The sequence below is a fragment of the Hyla sarda genome, chromosome 6 (assembly GCF_029499605.1).
Source record: "Hyla sarda isolate aHylSar1 chromosome 6, aHylSar1.hap1, whole genome shotgun sequence".
In the NCBI taxonomy this organism is placed as follows: domain Eukaryota; kingdom Metazoa; phylum Chordata; class Amphibia; order Anura; family Hylidae; genus Hyla; species Hyla sarda.
In genome coordinates, this window is record NC_079194.1 from 234,467,890 (window position 1) to 234,490,082 (window position 22,193).

A 22,193-nucleotide genomic window follows, 5' to 3' on the forward strand; every position below is an offset into this window, starting at 1 on the left:
TATGCAATCTACAGATTCCATGTAATAGTCCCCTATGGGGACTAAAAATAGTAACAAAAAAGGTGTGAAATATTAATAATAATAATAATAATAATAAAAATGTGAATTTACCCCTTTTCTTATAAAAGTTTGAATCTCCCCCTATTCAAAAAGTTTAAATAAAAATAAAAAAGTTTAACCCCTTAACTATAAATGTACGTCCTAGTGCAGTGGTACGTCCTGGTGCAGTGGTACTTACGTGGTTAATGTACGTCCTGGTGTAGTGATACTTAACGCACCAGGAGGTACAATTACGTCCTATACATGACTGCGAGCATCAAAGCAATGCTCCGGTCATGCATGGCAGGTCCCAGGTGCTGATAGCATCCAGGGACCCGCCAGTAATGGCCAACATCCGCGATCGCGGGGATGTCTGCCATTAACCCCTCAGATGCTGTGATCAATACCGATCACAGCATCTGCAGCGCTGTGGTCAATAAAATGGATGATCGGATCGCCTGCAGCGCTTCAACGCAGATCCGATCATCCAGAACGGCAGAAGGAGGTCCCCTCACCTGCCTCCGCTGCCTTCGATGGGTCTTCTGCTCTGGTCTGTGATCGAGCAGACCAGAGCAGAAGATGACCGATAACACTGATCAGTGCTATGCCCTATGCATAGCACTGAACAGTATTAGCAATCAAATGATTGCTATAAATAGTCCCCTATGAGAACTACTAAAGTGTAAAAAAAAAGAAGTAAAAAAAAGGAAAAATAAAAGTTAAAACAATTTGAAAAATCCCCTCCCCCAGTAAAAATTTAAATTGTCCGTTTCCCCCCATTTTACCCCCAAAAAGTGTAAAAAATCAAATAAAATGAATTGTAATAAACATATTTGGTATCACGGATGCATAAGTATTCAAACTATTGAAATATAATGTTAACTATCCCGTACGGTGAACGGCGTGAACGTAAAAAAAAAAAGTCAAAAATTGACAGCCACAGTCCCATAGTGCAGACTATATTTATTGAATGATTTTATAATTCCGGCTCCAAATACTGTACATAGAAAAGCACAGATGCCCTTTAAGTAAAATATTATTCCAGGGCCTTGTCTGTGCTACAGCTGATTTATATTCTGAGCAGTAAAGATCCACAACTGTAATAATCTTCTACAAAGCTAAACAAGTGCATAAAGCAACCTGCAGATAGGATGCGGGAGGTTATTTCTTAACCAGGATCAGTCAATATCCTAGAGGAGCCCTCAGAATGAGATTTACAGCGTCTTAGCTAAATATTCACAGCTGGCTTGTTTTATCTGATGCTCACGATTTCCCAGGTACTACTGTGGTAATACCGTATCTACCTTCATACAGCACATGAACACAACTGCTTTATACCGAGCGGCATCTGATCAAATTGTTCCCCCTTCTTCATGTCGCAGAAGGAAATGTAAATTGAATGTATTTTGGGTTCTGTGCAGAAGATCTGAAGTAACAATGGAATGGAAAATTGATTACTTTTCCGAAAATGTTTTGTGTCTGAAGTTATTTTCCCTGCTGAGAGATAGAAAGAACATTTTTATTTACACATAAATAACTGTAATGCTCTAAATGCTATCTGGCTTGTAATGTAACAACAGCCGCCTTTCATCTCATGGGCTGTACAACTCCACATCTACAAATGATTCTGCATTAGATAGAAAATTGTCATGGAATCATTACTGTAGGGAAGGGGAAAAGATTATAGATACAGTGATAGATAGGTAGGTACAGTACGTAGGTAGATAGATAGATATTCACATATTCATATCAATATTATTTTTTGTTGGGAAAGATTTTTAACACCGTATGGGTGCTGCTATGTAAGAAATAATATTTAAAGGGGTTTTCATATCAACTGTTTCCAGAAAGTTAAACAGATTTGCAAATTCCTTTATTATTATTTTTTGTCCTACCAGTACTTATCAGCTGCTGAAGTTGAGTTGTTCTTTTCTGTCTGAAAACAGTGCTCTCTGCTGACAGGAACTGTCCAGAACAGGAGAGGTTTGCTATGAGGACTTTCTCCTACTCTGGACAGTTCCTGAGACAGACAGATGCGTCAGCAGAGAGCACTGTTGTCAGACAGAAAAGGACAACTCAACTTCAGCAGCTGAAAAGTACCTGTAGGATTCAGATTTTTTAATAGAATTTTTTTATTTACAAATTTGTTTAACTTTCTGGAGCCAGTTGATATATAAAAAAAATTGCTTTTCAACCCCTTTCATAAGGTGGACATTAAAAGGGGTATTACTAAAAATGATTTTGCACAAGTTGTAGAATACCTGAACAATATAAATACAGTGAACATGTTATTTACATCCTATTATGGGGGAGGTTCTCTCGAATTTCTAGATGTCATGATTGAAATCTAACACAATACAGTCATCACTACAGGCTATAGGAAGTCGACTTCCAAGAATGTCCTATTACACTTTGAATCATCTCACCCCACACAGCTAAAAATAAGCATACCCTATGGCCAAATGGTTAGGCTCAAACGTATAAATAATGACCCTAACTTGCTGCAAACCCAACTAGATGAACTCAGCTCTCGTTTCCTAAACAGAGGCTATCCAGAGGCTATCCTAAAAGTGTGATAGATGCTGCACGCAAACACATTGGTTATACACCTAGGCAATCATTACTAAAAATAAACCCCCAAAAAACAACAGAACAGATGCATTTTCTCATTTAAAAACACACCTTTGAACAAACACATTAAAAGAGCCATAAACAATAATTGGTACAGGATACAAAGGGATGAAGACCTCAAAAAATTAGCCGAGCAAAAATCCATAATTACATATAAAAAAACGCACTATTTTAGATTTTTTGAAAAGAGAACAAAACAAAAAAATCAAACAACAAAAAAAATATTAGATCACTGATAGCAGACCGATAGGTAATTACTCATGTGGGTCTTACTCATTCTGTACATTTAATGCACAAGCTAAATAATCAAATAAGGGAGGATACATAATCAGAATTAAACAGTTTATCACATGCAGGTCCAATTTTGGGGTGTACTATCTCATGTGTAATTGTGGCCACTACTATATCGGAAAAACCATACGTCCGCTGTTCCATCGGATACGGGAACACATACGGTCATTGAAAACCGGACACGGATCGCAAAGGTTTATATCCCACACGATGAGTGTCCACAATGGTGACCCAAAAACTATGAAGTTTTCAGCCATAGAACGCGTAGAACCCATCACCATATAAATGATAGACATAAATGTCTATTAGTGAAGGAATTGCGCTGGATCCTACGCACAAATGCAACTGGTCCTTTAGGTCTGAATGACCACAATGAAATGAGTGTGTTTATTTAAATGGGTGTGCAAAGAAATATCTATTTATATTTATGCATTTTTGTATGGACTCACTACAGAGATGGCTTTTAAGTATCCTTCTGTATCCTGTGTACTGTCTCCACTCCCCCCCTCCCCCACCATGTCATTCCGTATCCTACTCCCCTGTTTGTCCTTCAAGTGTGGTTGGTTGTCATGACCACTAGGTTTGGGGTTTTAAAAGCATACCCACGGACGTGCTGACGTAGGGCCTGAAGAAGCGCGAAAGTGTTACACGGTCCGTTGCCCGAAGATCTGCCCAGAGTCTGCTCCCCCCCCACACACACAAACATGGAATCCCGGTGGAACTAAATAAAGAATTCTGCAGCAGTTTACCGGCCAGTGCTCGGTTCCCTTTTTTTTTCTACTGAAGATGATTTTCCAGTGACTGTTATATGTAGTATCACTATTTACCGACTAGGCACAGGCATCGTAGCATATTGGTGTCAGTAGCTGCATCACAATAATACTTGAGGTACATATAGAAAGGTGCGGTGACCCTCTTCTCTTTCAAGATTTTTGTAGATATTAATATCTGTTCAGTCAGAACTCCACAGGAAGTAATTAATAATATTATTGCCATGAACAATCTATGATACTCCATGTTCATTGTTAATAAAATTCTCATTACATAATATAACCAGCTAGAAACCTCTAGGAAATTACCAACAGGGACCAATAATTCATCATCTCCGTGTAATATCCCCAATGAAACTTTATGTATCGCAGTAATATCTACTTATTTTATTTGTGTTTTTAATCACTGTTTCCTGCTACGTTTGTAACACAAGGAATGGACTGAAATTATTGTATCAAACATTAAATAAAGTATAATAATGAGTAATTAGGTAGAAAGATGTAAAAATATTTTTCATAATCAAGTTTTACCACCAATGTGACCTCAGCTGAAACATATCACCCCCTGTTGCTTTCTGTTAGGGAAATGTTAACATTTTGTACCTTATTCCTGTGTGTAAAGACGTAACCCGTCATTATTTGTAGCTGAGCACTAAGTAATGATTCCAGACAACGTAATTGATGTTGTTAACATTGGAGACATTGTGTTATAGGGACGGAACAAATTCAGCTTATGCACTTAGTTGCTATATTAGTCATTTGCACAAGCTGTTAAGGTACAGGTCATATCTTAAAACTTATTTTATACATTAATAAGTGGATAATTGAGATGTTTTTTGAGCCAAGACACATGAAAACGTTGATGACCAATACATTTTAGTTTCAAATCCAGTAAACTGAATGCATTATCAAGGCAGAGGGGCCTTTGGAATGGATAGATAGATAGATAGATAGATAGATAGATAGATAAACTATATATCATGGTGTTATATCTGCATTATATTGAAATAATAGGAGAGAAAAAGAGGTTTGTGTCAAATAATGGACATTTATTTAAAATAACAATGATACTCTTGATGACTTAATGGTGATGTCCTTGGCAGGGCCCTTGCTTTGGACAACACACAATATAATACAAATGATATATAAAATGTAAAATACATAAAAACACAATTGCTAGCTAAAATTGCACTAATGAGGTGGCTGGGACACAGGGTCTGTGCTATAGTATACACAGTGGGACAGTCTGGAAATTGCAAATGTCCTATTTGTTATAGGTGATGATTGGTGTGAATTGTAGTCTCAGTGAGGGTATTGAGCGCAAATAGCACTGAAAGATTAAATCGACAGTGTTGGCCGTAGTTGCAGCGCTTGACAGAGTCTGAGACTCCCAGTGCTGAGCCCACTCTCCCTGTCTGCGCAGGGCTGTCTGTAGAATAGGCAGATGCGCGTGGTAGCGCTGAAGCTTCACCAAGTCTCACACAGTATCAAGAAGTAACTTTTTCTATACCCCGACGGCACGGGGACAAGTTAAAGAAGGTGATCAAGGATAGGCACTATGTGCCTCTTACCGGCTCTTCAAATGCTCGGTGTTCTGTGCGTATCTGCGTTGGAAGTCCTCCAGGCTCTACCTTCTATACCCTGGTGGCACGGGGAGGATAAGCAAGAAGGACAGAGGTCCAAGGCTGAATGCCGGTGCTAGCTGCGGCTAGTTAGTAATGCAAGTCTCGGACTCTGCTGGGGTAGCTGAGTGTCAGGCTCTGCTGGAGTAGCGGAGCGTCCCTGTTAAGTCCCAATCTCTGTGCAGTGAAACAGTCTATGACCAGACGCATTTCAGGGAGCCATGTCCCCTTTTTCAATGGTGAGGGTAAGATGCTATAATAGTTTCGGTTAATCTTTAAATGCATAATAGAACTTCAGCCTTATTGGTAGCTGAGCCCCCACATTTTTATTGCATAGTCCATGGTGAACCGTTGACACTGCTTAAATCTTTATGAGTCCATCTATTTTACTGCCGACCAGGGGGAGAGAAGCCTTCTTCCCCAGAGCACACATCACCCTCCAATTGCCCCGGCACCACTTCACGCTATACAGTTTTACGCACCCATCCTGTCAGTCCCAAGGCTGACTGTGGAAAGATTGATTCCCAAAAATGTCCCAGAAATTCAGATGCTGTGAGGACCCCACTAGGGAGAGGGCACCACACCTGATCATAAAGTGGTTAAGTAAAGTGTGAGCAGTGGGGGTTGTATTTTAGAGAGAAAATGCCACCAAATGTCTTTTTGACCTGAGACCTGCTACAGACTGTGAATGTCACGCTAGACTGGCTAACTTTTCATTAATATCTCATGATACTATTCCAGGTATAAATCAATAGTGTTGCTCGCGAATATTCGCAATGCAAATTTTATTCGCGAATATCGCATATTCGCAAATTCGTGAATATTCGTGAATATAGCACTATATATTCGTAACTCCAAATATTCTTTTTTTTTTTCACAGTACACATCACAGTAATCATCCCTCTCTGCTTCCAGCTTGTGTAGTGAAAAGAAGGATCTAATACTACTGTGTGAGACTGGCGTACGAATGTTCGCATATGTGAAAATTTGCATACGCAAATTTTTGCATATGCAAATTTTTGCATATGCTAATTTCCGCATATGCAAATTTTTGCATATGAACATTTTTGCATATGCAAAAATATAACGAGAATATTACGAATATGTAAATTTGGCGAATATATGACGAATATTCGTCCATATATTCACGAATATTTACAAATTCGATTATGGCCTATGCCGCTCAACACTATAAATCAACCATTATGCCACATTGGATTGACATTCTAGTAGAATCTTAGTATTATGAACAAGACGTAAATTTATCCTAAATTTCACATGTACTCCACTCACAAATTCTTATTAGTCAAGGTCTTAACACCCTCTGGATGCAGAAAAATCTCCCCTCTACCTACTTAAAGGGTTACTCCACTGGAAAACTTTTTTTTAATTTTTTTTAAATCAACTGGTGCCAGAAAGTCAAACAGATTTGTAAATTAAAATGACAAAAGAAGAATTGTGTGTGCAGCTCACAACCAATAAATCCGAGGTATATGTGGTTAATAAAGTCGATCCTCACCGGCCAATTTGTGCATAAAAATAGTAGAAAACATTAACCACACCTCAAGGATTTAACCTGAATGGTGAACAATGAAAATTGGAAGCAATAAATCTTTGAAAAAAATTATTTCAACAGTTAAAATAATAAATTAACACATGACAAAGAAATATCATGTGATAATGGGTTAAATGGTTAAAATGTTGCACTATTGACTATATGATTACCATTGGGCCCTAATGGTAAAAATAATCCACTGCTATTGATAGTGATTGGACTTTAAATTGATAGTCCGGCAAATGCTGATTCTCCGGCATCTTAAATTAAAGTAGATGATTTTTAAGATCTTCAACCTATGGTGTCGGTACAAGATATGTAGTACAAGATTGTCTGTCACACAATTCATCTACTGAGGAAGGGGTCGGACTAAGTACCCTGAAACGCCACTAGACACAGTTTGGTGCAATCTGAACACAGCACTTAAAAAGACGCACTGTTATTTATCCACAACATCTATGCAAGCTGACTTCAAAGCGATCCAAATGCTCCATTTACCACACCTGGGTTTCTGCTTTACCTAACAACCCCGCTGACTGCCGCCTTATCCAAGCCTCACAGCATCGGCCTGCACCGGGGAGCACATCAAGCCACGAGTTCCATCTGCTGGGGTCTCCTGCCAGAGTATTTAACCCACAAACCGTGAACAACTTTATCCCGTGTATACAGAGCCTTTTTCCTGCTCAAAACTTCCTGAGGGTTACGGTGCTCCTTACCATCTCCTATAGCCGCAGGACTTTCATTCATCGGTCCGTCGCAGCAGGCCCGGCGAGATACAAAAACCGAATTACATAGCAACCATATTACAGACTGTCAGACAAATCTGATACCTATCTTGTACCGACACCATAGTTTGACGATCTTAAAAATCATCTACATTAATTTAAGTTAGAATTAGTCGGCATTTGCCGGACTATCAATTTAAAGTCCAATCACTATCAATAGCAGTGTATTATTTTTTACCATTAGGGCCCAATGGTTATCATATAGTCAATAGTGCAACATTTTAACCATTTAACCCATTATCATATGACATTTCTTTGTCATGTGTTCATTTTATAATTTTAACTGTTGAAATAATTTTTTTCAAAGATTTATCGCTTCCAATTTTCATTGTGTACCATTCAGGTTAAATCCTTGAGGTGTGGTTAATGTTTTCTAATAGATTTGTAAATTACTTCTATTTAAAAATCTTAATCCTTCCAGTACTTATCAGCTGCTATATGATCCACAGGAAGTTTTTTTATTTTTTATTTTCCTTTTCTGTCTGACCACAATGCTTTCTAGTGACACCTCCGTCCACGTCAGTTCCTCTCCTGTTTTTCAGGGGAGTACCCCTTTAAAGAGAGTGAATGAAGTAAACTATTATTTTAAATTACAAAATTTCCCCACTACTTTTCCTATAATTTATCTTTTTTATACTAATTATTTCCTAAACACTTTATTTTCTGTTTAACTAGACATACTTAGAATGGTCTGATATACTTCTTGGTTCGTATGTTACATCCTGTATTTATGTTATCTCCCTAGATACAAGATCTAAATCTATTTTCACAATGTATTTCTAACTCCTCATAAGTGTTGGGCACAAATATGTTCGCTATATATTCGAAATTATGAATATTCACTTTTTTCCGCACATGTGCATATTCGCATATTCCTTCTAATATACACTTGTCAGAGGTTATCAACAACATCCCTAGCAACCAATAATAAAGTTGCCCACCCCCTCACTGTTTTCTTCCTCGAATATGCAAATATAACGAATACACGAAATTCGCGAATATAGGATGAATATTTGTCTATATATTCGTGAAATAACGTGAATTTGAACATGGCCAATGCTGCTCATTACAACTCCTTAGCATATTGATTCAGTATTGACACATTAGTGTGTGCCCAATTACCCCCATGCCTCACTCTATCAATCTATTCAGCCATCGCAGAATTGTAGTTCCCAATTACCAATAGCAGGATATCCCCCTTATCCCGAATAAAGTATGGTGGAGGGACATACAAAAAAGCCAACACCATTACACATTATCACCAAAAACACATATCCTATCTACCTTCCTTATTCACCTTCTAAAAGAAGTGTAAGGATAATACCTTATATTGGCTAGCTGAGAATATATGTCAGGAACCGGACTGGTAGCGGGTAGTGGATCCTCTGTGTTAGTGAGGCGATGGCGTGGGCCATACCAGGGGACCGGTTCTAAGAAGTTACTGGTATTCACCAGAGCCCGCCGCAAGGCGGGATGGACTTGCTGCGGCGGTAACTCCCAGGTCGTATCCCCCGATAGCGACTCGACCTCATTAACAGCTGAGATAGGCGAAGTACACAAGGACAAGGCGAAGGCAAGGTCAGACGTAGCAAGTGATCAAGGCAGGCGGCAAAGGTTCGTAGTCAAGGGCAACGGCAAGGGTCTGGATACACAGGCTTGGGAACACACAGAATGCTTTCTCAGGGCACTAGGGCAACAAGATCCGGCAAGGACAGGAAGGGGAAGGGGGGTTTATACATTAGCACTGATTGGACCAGGCACCAGTTAATGCTGCACTGGCCCTTTAAATCTGAGTAAGTTGGCGCGCCGGGAGGAAGGGACAGAAGGAGGACGGTAAGTGAGTTGGGATGCGGTCCGTGAGCGGGGACGTCCCGCCACACGGGTCGCATCCACGCCGCTGATAGGGAAACAGCGCTCTCGGTCAGAAGCAGTGACCGGAGCGCTGTCAGAGAGAAGACGCCGCGAGCGCTCCGGGGAAGCAGCGGGACCCGGAGCGCTCGGCGTTACAATATATACAGTGCAAGATTTCAAGATAAGATAACATGCATGATGAAGGGACTTGAGAGATCTTTTAAACTTACATTCTTAATCTTCTCAGTTAGCCAATATAAGGCATAATCCTTACTCCACTTATCTCCTATCCATCAGAACATTTAAATGCTACTGCCTTATTGATCAGCACAGTCACCCACTGAACATATTAACTTATACTCTTTGACAAGCTACGCAAGCTCGCAAACCATGTCAAGGGTCCTCAGTCTCTTGCGAGTCCCTACACTAATATTATAGAAGAAAAAAAAGTCCCTTTTTTGTGTTTTTTTTTTCTTTAATGTTAGTTTAGGGACTCGCAAGAGACTGAGGACCCTTGATGTGGGTTGCGAGCTTGCGTATTTTGGCCAAAATATCAACTAATGCATCATGTTTATTATATGAGTATATATTTTTTGTGATGTGGTTTGGCTTTGTGATGCTGGGGGAGCCCGGGGTATCAGTGCATTTGTTGGGTGCACATAAAAGATGCTAGGCAGCTCACCTGATCGAATAGTATGGGTGTCATCAAAAAGTACCTGTCACCAAATAAACTTTTCTAAACTAACTCAGGCTATGTTCCCTAACTACTGCTAACAGCCCTCCTGTCCTTAAAAACTATTTCAGAGCTTTAAAATGCTGTGTATCGTACCTTTATTCTTACTCACATTGCAATCTCCCAGCAGGAGAAAGTTGGCGTTTCCCAGCAAGCATGACATCAATGAAGCCTGCTAGGGGACCACTTCCGCTCTCACATTGTGCAGTGTTGTGATGAATAGAAAACCTCAAGCTCTGTGCAGCTGCTTTCAGTCAGTGTATATTTCAGCTGTCAATCAAGCTCAGTGCAGATAAACACTTCCTGAGTTTGGTCTCCTGCCACTGTAAACAGGAGACCAAAATCTGAGATTTTGACCAGACAGAATGGCCCTGATTTATCAATCTGTCTGAGACAGAAACTGGAGTGATTTTTCCAAGCAAATTTTGAAAATTTTGAAAATTTGAAAAGTACATCTTTTTTTGTGTGCTATGCAAGGTTTGCAGAAATTAAAAGGTAGTAGAACATAGGAACACCCCCCCAAATGACCCCATTTTAAAAACTAGACCCCACAAGGTATTCGCTAGGGGGTACAGTGAGTTTTTTAACACCATAGTTTTTTGGCAGGAATTATTACAAAGTCAGTGTTAAAAATTCGAAATTTGCAATTTTTCACAAATGCATCATTTGGGGGGCATATTTTTTGTACATCACTTCTGATATTGAAAGAAATGCACCCTATATTTTATTTAGCTGCTTGTCTCATGTTCGGAAATACCCCCGCTTTGGCCATATATGGTTCCTTGGCCGCGTGGTAGGACTCAGAAGGAGAGGAGCGCCATTTGGCTTTCAGGGCAGAACAGTACCCCCACCCCCACAAGTGACCCCATTTATATACCGCACCCCTACAAGTTATTGGCTGGACCAGGGACCTCTCTGATTGGTCCTTGGTCGGCTGGCAGTATAACGCGTCTGTCTGTGACAGTTAAGGCTCCTGATGGATATATCCGCCATGTTGTGGGAATAAGCACCCGCTCATGGCGAATATATCCATCACTGCTGCGGCTGGGTAGCTGACTGCTGGTGGGAAATCCGCCGCTATGAGCTGCAGCAGGGAGCTCATTACCGTGACTGCTGCATAATGTGTAGGATCACATGGCGGACATCCGCAGCATATTACATGCTGCGGATGTCCGCCAATGCGATCCTACACATTATGCATTTTTTTTAATTAGATTAATTTAATAAATGTATTTTTAATATATATATATATATATATTTTTTTTTTTTTATATATTTTTATTTGTTTTGTTTTTTTACACTTTTATTACATTTTTATTTATTTTTACACTTTTATTTTATTTATTTATTTTTACACTTTTTTAATGCTTTGGAATACTTAGTATTCCAAAGCATTGCAGTTATATGCTGCCTGCCAGTTTTCACTAGCAGGCAGCATATTAGAGGCACGTCCTTTCAGGCAATACCCAGGGCAGACCTGGGGGTCTTTGTAGGACCCCCGGCTGCCCAGGTATGCAGCAGCACCCCGCGATCGCGCTCCGGGGTGCTGCAGAGGAGACAGAGGGAGCCCCCTCCCTCTGTCAGAACTCCTTACAGCGCGCGGTCACTTCTGACCGCGGCTGTAAGGGTTAAACTGCCGGGAGTGAAGTGAACTTCACTCCCGGCAGTGCGGCAGGTCCCGGCCAGCCACGGACACACACAGCACCCCGCGATCGCGATGCGGGGTGCTGCAGGAGTGACAGAGGGAGCTCCCTCCCTCTGTCATAACACTTACAGCCCGCGGTCACTTCCGACCGCGGCTGTAAGGGTTAAAACTGCCGGGACCGAAGTTTACTACGGTCCTGGCAGTGCAGCAGGGTCCCGGCTGTGTGATACAGCCGAGTCCCTGCCGCGATCTCGTGGGTGCACTGGGCAGCACCCACGAGAATAATGGACGAGTATAGACGTCCAGGTGCGGGAACGGCCGCCAAACTGGACGTCTATACTCGTCCGTGGTCGTTATCGGGTTAAGCTCAAAACTTGGCTTACCACACAACTGCAGAAATATCTACTTGATGCCTTCTTTATCTCTGCCAATGAAGCTGAAAAAAAAAAAAAAAAAAAAAAACATATCTGTTCCTTGTACAGCTTAAAATGAATAATAGGGAATACATTATTCCCACCATATGCAATCTTTTCCTAATTTGAATAACATTTATACTGACCTGTTGTGTCATATTTGAATAATCCAGGAACATGACTATATTATTACCAATAAATTCCCTCTTCGGTCCCTTCAGTGCCATTTTTAGAATACAATCTCTCTTTATACACTTTAGGTCGCAGGGAGTCCTGGTACTTAAGGACTCAGGGCATATCTTTATACCCTGGTCCCGTTATCGGGGTTCATAGCGTTCTCAAGAGCAGAGAACGCTTCAAACTCTGTGGGTCGTGACTGCTATCAACGGCCAGGACCCAGGGTTAATGCTGATTGGGTTGATGACCGGCATTAACCCTTTAGACACCACTTTCAAAGTTGATTGCAGAGTTGAAACTAAAACTATCGTTCATCGGAGCTAATCACGACGAAATTGTGATATCCTGATCAGCTGAGAGGATGGTGAGAGGGCACTTACCTGGCTCCTCACTGTCTGATCGGTGTTCTATTGCTCCAAGCCTGGAGCAGCAGAGCACCGATAACACTGATCAATGATATTCTATGGCATAACATTGATCAGTATATGCAATCAAAAGATTGCAGGGTTTAGCCCCCCTGTGGGGGCAAAAAAAATGTATAAAGTGATTAAAAAAGATGTTAATAAAAGTGAATTAACCCCTTCCCTAATAAAGGTTTGAATCAACCCCCCCCCCCCTTTTTTATAATAATAATGTATAAAAAATAATTATACGTGGTACTGCCATGTGCGTAAATGTCCAAACTATTAAAATATAAAGATAGCTAAACTGCAGGGTCGATGGCGTACATGTACAAAAATACCAAAGTCCAAAATTGTGCATTTTTGGTCACTTCATATACCATAAAAAAAAATTAATGAAAAGCGATCAAAAACCCTCATACAGCCCTGTATGCGTAATAATAAAAAAAAGTTATAGGGGTCAGAAGATGACAATTTTAAACATACTAATTTTGGTGCATGTAGTTCAAATTTTTTGGTAGTCATATAAAACAAAACTTGCATAAATCAGGCATCCTTGTAACCGTATGGACCTACAGAATAAAGATAAGGTGTTTTACCGAAAAGTACACTGCGTAGAAACGAAAGCCCCAAAAAGTTACAAAATGGCGTGTTTTTTATCTCACCCCACAAATAATTTTTACTGTTTCGCCGCAAGTTTTTATAAAATAAGTGATTTCATTACAAAGTACAATTGGTGACGCAAAAAAGCAAGAACTTATTTGGGTCTGTAAGTGCAAAATTGAAAGCATTTAGATTTTTTGAAGGGGAGGAGGAAAAAATGAAAATGCTAAATCATAATTTGCTGGGTCCTTAAGGTCAAAATGGGCTGAGTCCTTAGGGGATTAAAGTGAAAAACTATTTTATTTAAATAGAGATCCCTGACAAAAGGGTCTTAACGGTACCCTATAGGCTCTTTCTATTGCATGAAAATTAGACAAACCTTCTCTCTCAAAATTTTCCATTGTCCACACATTTGGCACCTTCTGCCTTTACCATTAACCCTATTATTCTTACATTTGACAGTCTTTTCCTATCTTCCATATGGCTTCTCGGCCTTTTGGCTAAGATCAAGTGTAGTATCTGTTCTTATCCGTTTAATGCTGGTGGCAGGCGATGCCAGTATGGAGCTGGTGGGGATGGGTGCTGCATGGTAGGGAGCAGGTGTACCAGGGCGTTTCGGGCGCTGGTTCTGAGGAATCAGCTCGACGGCTGCCCCGATGTGACCTGTTACCTCCGAGTCTCGCCATGAGGCTGAGAGGTCTAAAGCCGAGGTACTTTAGTGCTCACTGGGTGTATTGGCTCACTGAGTTGAAGCACGGACACCATAATCTCTTCACCTTGTGGCACTCACCTCTTGATTCCCGGCCTTCTGGCTAGGATCAGAGAAATTTTTATAGATCCGGGCAGCATATCTGCACACATTCACTTATTTATTTATTTTTGTCTCACTGTGTCACTTTTTGCGTGTTGTGTGTCCACAGGATTTGTCAGGATGAGGAAGCCCTTCTGGGTGTCCCTCCTGGCGGTCTAGGTGAGGTGTGTGTGGCCATTAGGTTCCGCACCTCCCTGCAAACACCCTGGGTACTCCTGCTCTTGCAGGGTACCTACCGTTATTGGCTCTACGGGCAGATACCTTGGCTAACGCCTAGGGGGATGCCGGGAGCATTTGTGGTCCCTTAGTAGCTTTGGCAAAAATGGACATCGAACCTGGAACCTTGCAGGTACCTTTTGATCCGGAGGCGAAGGGCAAGGTTTGTTGGGGGGCCTCTCTCCTATCGGAGAAGGGCTTGCGATAGACCGCATCCTCTGTGCAGGTTTTTTTTAGTGTAACATGTTTGCACTTTTTCTTGCACTTTGGGTGATTTGAGAGCACGTTCCTCGGCTCTTAAAAAAAAAAAAAAAATCTCTTAATTTCTCCAACACTTATTGAGAAACTGTTGTCAACTTTTTCACCTCTTTTTCCATCTCCACTGCCTATGTCACCCATTCTGTTGCTTTACTTGCATTACCTTCCACTTCTGTTATCTTTTTCAAATCCTCTTTGATCACAGAAATATTTCCCCCCATTTGTTCCTGTACTTCTGCTAAGGCACTGTTGGTTTTCTTCACTTCCTCCAAAATCTTTTGCAACAATTCTGCCTAGTCCCTCTTTGGGCCACTATAACATCCCGTCTGATTTATCCCTATTTTCCACTACTCCCTCGAACAAATCAATACCCCTTGATTATTTTTTCCATTTCATTCTTTTCTATCTCCGGTAGGCAAAATGTATTAATTCTTGCTCCTGGGGACTTAAGATACCTACTCAGTATCCCACCTGCAGCTCCTCCAATTGTATCTTTACCTTGCAAACTAGTTATCCCTGATTTCCTCCTTCCTGTTCCTTCCTCCTTTCCCTCTTTTCTTCCTGTATCCTGTATGTTTCTTGTGCCCCATCATTGGTACACAGCTGGTCAATAACACAACTGTGTTAGCACCCAAGTTCTCTACTTATCAAGGGTCAGTGACAATATTTTAACTGTAACCTTAATTATCAAATGCAGTAATATCAGGAAGTATTGCTTTAATGAGGGAGTAGTGGATGCATGGAATAGCCTTCCTACAAAGTGTTAGCTGCAAATACAGTGAAGGACTTTAGGCATGCATGGGATAGGCATAAGGCTATCCTTTATATAAGTCAGGGACTATTAAAGATTTTCAAAATATTGGGCAGTCTAGATGAACAAAATAGTTCTCATCTGCCGACTCATTATGGGTTTTTCTTACTGTATTAAGGGGCAATACAATAATTAATATTCAAATTTTACACAAATTAGTATCCAACATAAATTTTCAAGGGTTAAAAACTGTATTTTTTAACTATGAGGTTTCAATATCAAAATGTACAGACATTGGCATCAGTAGCACATATGTATTTGTAAATGCCAAAGTTCAAGGGTCAATATATTTTACACAGACTAGTTTTATGAAGGAATTTTTAAGGGTTATTGACATTATTTTAGCTCTCAGGAACAGAGCTGTGTTGCACCATAGTACATAGGACATTCTTTTAACTTTGGCATATAATATTAACATTTTTAGAGATGAGTGTCAGTAGTGCAGTTATATTGGAAGGTCTCTCCCCTGGCCCTCCTCCAGGTCTGATGGACTGCTGTTTTTTTCCCACATGTGTCCCTGCTGCCTAGATCAGAGCATATACTGCCAGATGCAACAACCTTCTACTCCACTACACTCTAGCATTGTGTGTGGCCATTAGGTTCCGCACCTCCCTGCAAACACCCCGGGTACTCCTGCTTTGGCAGGGTACTTACCGTTATCGGCTCTGCGGGCAGATACCTTGGCTAACGCCAAGGGGGATGCGGGGAGCATTTGTGGTCCCCTAGTAGCTTCGGCGAAAAGGGACATCGAACCTGGAACCTCGCAGGTACCTTTTGGTCCGGAGGCGAAGGGTAAGATTTGTTGGGGGGCCTCTCTCCTATCGGAGAAGGGCTTGCGATAGACCGCATCCTTTGTGCACGTTTTTTTAGTGTAACACATTTGCACTTTTGCTTGCACTTTGGGTGAATCGAGAGCACGTTCCTCGGCTTTAGAAAAAAAAAAAAAAACCTACACTCTAGCATTCAGCACCAGCCTCCTTTCCACTCTTTACTCCCCAGAAGGCTATAACCTTAAAGAGTACCTCTCATAATCTTGTTAATTTTTTTTAATCCTCACAGTTCACTGCCTTCATCATGATAAACCCCCTGCCTTTGTTTTTATTTTATTTATTTTTTAGTTTTGTTCCTTGATATTTCTTTGTATATTCTGCTCAGTCTCAGATTTGGAAGGGGCATTACCCAGCGGGTGTGACATCATCTGAAGCCATACAGGGGCGAACTTCTTCCCTCACTCTGCTACACACAGGCCAGAGCAGTTCAGTGTGAGATGAGCTCTGATTAGCTTAGGCTGCACCCCCACCCCACCTCACCCCCCTCAGCAATCCAGACTGCATTTCCTGATGTTGATCTTCTGCCAGGCCAGCAGGAGTCCAAAGTCTGTGCAAGTGACAGGGGGAAATGTGCTCTGGACAAGTAGGGAGACACCTAGTGGCAGCTTTTTTTAAACACAAATAAAACATAGAAAACTGAATTTTTTTTAAAAAACAAAGTACAAACTACAGAAGTGCAATAGCAACATTTAGTTTTAATGAGAATGCCTATTTAATCCATACAGCAGGCAATATTTATTGCAGATGGGTTATCCAGGATTGAGCAGAGTTGACATGTGAATGTCCGCTCACATACTACTCCTCCGGCTTCCCTGTATTGTGTGGTTTCACTCATGATACATAACAGAACTACACAAATACTGTGGCGTGCTGTGTCAGATAATGAAAATCAGAGCAAAGTAGCCAACTAATCTGGAAGTGTATAAAAAGTATAAATTGTTTAAATATATAAATAGAAGATGTGGTTTAAAATTGAACTCTCCATGAATGGAATTTATTTAATTCTTTTACACATAAAAGACTTTTGATAATAATGAAGTTGCATTGCGGGAATGTGCCATTGATGGTACCCTGTTGTTATATGAGATGCATTTACTATCTAAAGCAAATTTTCAATCTACTGATACATAATATGCATTGAGATGTGGCTTAAAAATCGGCTGTTTCGCAAGTATAGATGTCTACAGGTAAAGCCCTGTAATATGGAAGTAAGAAAGAATCCGGGGGATTTTTTTTTATTTTTGCACTCTTGTTTTTCCCTCCTCACCTTCTAATAGCCCTACCACTTTTCAATTTTGACCACTTTCAATTTTCACCAATTGTACATTGTAATGACATTATTTATTTTATCACAAAATCTACAGAACCCCCCCCCCAAAAAAAAAAAATAAAAATAAAAATAAAAATTCAGAAAAAACTAAAAAATTACAAAATTGAAAAAAACAAAACATGTCTTTCTGCAACTTTTAGGAGCTTCCATTTCTATGAAGTGACACATTGGCCCTGATTTACTAAGAGTGGATTGTAGGTTGCTTTGTGGATTTTAATTCCCTACAATTTTTTCCACTGTATTTACTAAGATTTCCCTACAATTTCCACTTTCCCTACATTTTGCTTTTTTTACACATGCTCTGAGCTGTAGCGTTTTCCTCAGCTCAAATCCACCACATGTTCTGTGGAAACCTCAGTAAATATGTTGGGTTTTTGTGAAAATGTTGGGGACACGCCCCTTTTCAGTGACCATGCCCCCTTTTACTAATGGCCATGCCCCTTTTTTCGGGGTTTCTTAGTAAAATGGACAGTTAGTCGGGTTTTTTCAATTCTGGCGCAAATTCTGGTGCAAATTCTGGCGCAAACAGAATTTCTGTGCCAGAATCTGGCACACAACCCAACAACGCATGTTTGGTTTGCAATAGTAAATGAGGGCCATTATCTTAATAGGTCTATATCATTACAATTTACATAGGTATGCTTAAAATTGTCCTTTTCTGACCCCTATAACACTTTAATTTTCCATATACAGGGCTGTAAGAGGGTTATTTTCTTCTGGCATATGAAGTGACCAAAAATCAATCAGCAATTTTGGACCTTGGCAGTTTTTTGTTTACACCATTGACAGCATAGGCATAGCACCGAACAGTATAATTAGCAATCTACTTCTCTGGTCTGCTGGAAGGCGTATTGTTTATCTCTGTTATTTTTGAAGACTTTTAAGCTACCTCCCATTTGTTTACAGTCCTGGTTACTATTTCCTGGTTCCCTGATGAACCTGCCTGTATCTGACAGGAGAAACACTTTGGAATTGATATTTGGAACCAAGCTTTTCGATATACTCTGGTCACTGATATTTTGTGATTAGGGTACTTATTTTATAATCACGGCTTGATACAAATCTTTTTTAGGATTTGTGTTTGTTTTGGAATAGAGGGAGGCCACAGTATTCTGGAGCACTTTTCATGTAACATCTCTATCTGCCTTTTCTCTGGTTGTTATTTCCCCCCCTCACTTATTGGAGGTCAGGGAACTTTATCATGGTTGAGGCCATCCTGTTAAGGAGGTTGCTCCCTCAAAAGGCAAGGTCAGAGGGATGGGAGGCTGTTAGACTTGGAGGGCACTTTACCCTTTTTTCCTCCTTTAACCCCTTAAGGATGCAGGACGTACTCAAACGGCCCCTTTTCCGAGTCCTTAAGGACTCAGGACGTTTGAGTACGTCCTGTCAAATCCCGGCCCCCCGCCACTAGCTGGAGGGGAGCCGGAGCCCGATGACTGCTGAAATTGTTCAGCAGGCATCACAGCATATCGCCCAGGGGGTCATGATGACCCGCCATGTCGGCGATGGCCGCAGATTGCTGGACAATTCAGTCCAGCGATCTGCGGCAGATTCCGGGTCAATCGGGTGTCCAGTGACCCGGTGACCCGGAATTACAGGCTGTTCGGGGCCGTCTCTGACGGCCCCGAACAGCCATAGCCAGTAGGGGTGAGGTGGCACTGGTGCCACCTCACGATCGCCCTGATTCATCGGTCGGCCAAATTTTCTGCCGCAGCTCAAACTGCCAGCGAGAAACTACTGTGAACCCCCGCCCATGCGACTGTACCCTAAAAACACTACACTACACTAACACAAAATAAAATTAAAATTAAAAAACACTACATATACACATACCCCTACACAGCCCCCCTCCCCTCCCCAATAAAAATGAAAAACGTCTGGTACGCCACGGTTTCCAAAATGGAGCCTCCAGCTGTTGCAAAACAACTACTCCCAGTATTACCAGACAGCCACTGACTGTCCAGGCATGCTGGGAGTTTTACAACAGCTGAAGGACCCCTGTTTGGGAATCACTGGCGTAGAATACCCCTATGTCCACCCCTATGCAAGTCCCTAATTTAGGCCTCAAATGCGCATGGCGCTCTCACTTTGGAGCCCTGTCGTATTTCAAGGCAACAGTTTAGGGTCACATATGGGGTATCACCGTACTCGGGAGAAATTGTGTTACAAATTTTGGGGGGTATTTTCTGCTTTTACCCTTTTTAAAAATGTAACATTTTTGGGAAAAGAAGCATTTTAGGTAAAAAAAATAATTTTTTTTTTTTACATATGCAAAAGTCGTGAAACACCTGTGGGGTATTAAGGTTCACTTAACCCCTTGTTACGTTCCCCGAGGGGTCTAGTTTCCAAAATAGTATGCCATGTGTTTTTTTTTTTTGCTGTTTTGGCACCATAGGGGCTTCCTAAATGCGGCATGCCCCCAGAGCAAAATTTGCTTTCAAAAAGCCAAATGTGACTCCTTCTCTTCTGAGACCTGTAGTGCGCCAGCAGAGCCCTTTTCACCCCCATATGGGGTGTTTTCTGAATCGGGAGAAATTGGACTTAAAATTTTGGGGGGTATTTTCTGCTATTACCCTTTTTAAAAATGTAAAACTTTTGGGAAACCAAGCATTTTAGGGAAAAAAAAGATTTTTTTTTTTTACATATGCAAAAGTCGTGAATCACCTGTGGGGTATTAAGGTTCACTTTACCCCTAGTTATGTTCCCCGAGGGGTCTAGTTTCCAAAATGGTATGCCATGTGTTTTTTTTTTTTGCTGTTCTGGAACCATAGGGGCTTCCTAAAGGTGACATGCCCCCCAAAAACATTTGTCGCTCCTTCCCTTCTGAGCCCTCTACTGCGCCCGCGGAACAATTAACATAAACATATGACATATATGCTTACTCGAGAGAAATTGGGTTTCAAACACAAGTAAAAATTTTCTCCTTTTTACCCCTTGCAAAAATTCAAAAATGGGTCTACAAGAACATGCGAGTGTAAAAAATAAAGATTGTGAATTTTCTCCTTCACTTTGCTGCTATTCCTGTGAAACACCTAAAGGGTTAAAACGCTGACTGAATGTCATTTTGAATACTTTGGGGGGTGCAGTTTTTATAATGGGGTAATTTATGGGGTATTTCTAATATGAAGACCCTTCAAATCCACTTCAAACCTGAACTGGTCCCTGAAAAAAAGCGAGTTTCAAAATTTTGTGAAAAATTGGAAAATTGCTGCTGAAATTTGAAGCCCTCTGGTGTGTTCCAAAAGTAAAAACATGCCAATTTTATGATGCAAACATAAAGTAGACATATTGTATATGTGAATAAAAAAAATTATTTGGAATATCCATTTTCCTTACAACCAGAGAGCTTCAAAGTTAGAGAAATGCTAAATTTTCAAATTTTTCATCAAATTTTTGGATTTTTCATCAAAATTTTACGACTATGTTAAAGTAGAATATGTCACAAAAAAATGATCTCGGAATCAGAATGATAACTAAAAGCATTCCAGAGTTATTAATGTTTAAAGTGACAGTGGTCAGAATTGCAAGAAATGGCCGAGTCCTTAAGATGAAAAAGGGCTCAGTCCTTAAAGGGTTAAACATCCTGAAATCCAGTATATGACCCCCCCCCCCCCTCATGGCCTATTTGTTCTGTCATAATCTATAACCACTATACCCAACAATTAAAAGCAAAGATCAACATAAGCCATACTCTGACCTATGCTCTAGAATTTGGGTTTTTTGTTTTTGTGCACTGTACTTGATTTGATTTCAGTGATTACATTTCTATAGAAACCTCTGTATGTACATTGAGAGGAGGTGGACATAATGTGATTTATTCTTTACTCGTTGATACCCCTGCTGGAAGGTGGACCAGAGAAGAAGACACTGGGAGGACGGACAGAGGCAGGGGAGGGGACCTCTGTCAATCATCTTGGATAAGGGTTCTCCATGGCCATGCCACGGGCGATCCTATCATTTGTTGCAAGTGCTGCATTGCCACAGATACCGTGATCAGTATTGATTACAGCATCTGACAAGTTAAAGGGTAGCTCCCACCATCATGGTTTTTTTTTCTGTCCCTGCCTATTGCCCTTCTATCCCTAACACCCTCCCTGCCTTTATTTATTTTTTTACTATTTTAAAAATGGCATTTAGTCTGCCTGGTAGTGTGCTCACTACCAGGCAGACTTCCCCAACAGGCACCACGTCACTGATGCCTGCTGGGGGGGGCCAACTTCCGCCCTTAGTTCTCCAAACAGGGTGCCTCCAGCTGTTTCACCACTACAACTCCCAGCATGCCCTGACATCTATTGGCTGTCAGGGCATGCTGGGAGTTGTAGTGGTAAAACAACTGGAGGCACCCAGGACAGGAGCTTCATCGGGGAAGGAGTGAGCCGGGAGTCGATGCGGGAGGGACGGGTGCGGGGGAGCCTCTTCCT

The 22,193-nt window shown here is 41.0% G+C and overlaps 1 protein-coding gene and 1 pseudogene across 4 annotated transcripts in view; both read left to right on the forward strand.

Moving 5' to 3' along the window:
- LOC130276813 (leucine zipper protein 2-like) overlaps nucleotides 1-22,193 on the forward strand; it is a 518,373-nt gene that overhangs the window by 335,564 nt on the left and 160,616 nt on the right. The window lies entirely within an intron of this gene.
- On the forward strand, nucleotides 13,997-14,087 carry LOC130277870 (U2 spliceosomal RNA; annotated as a pseudogene).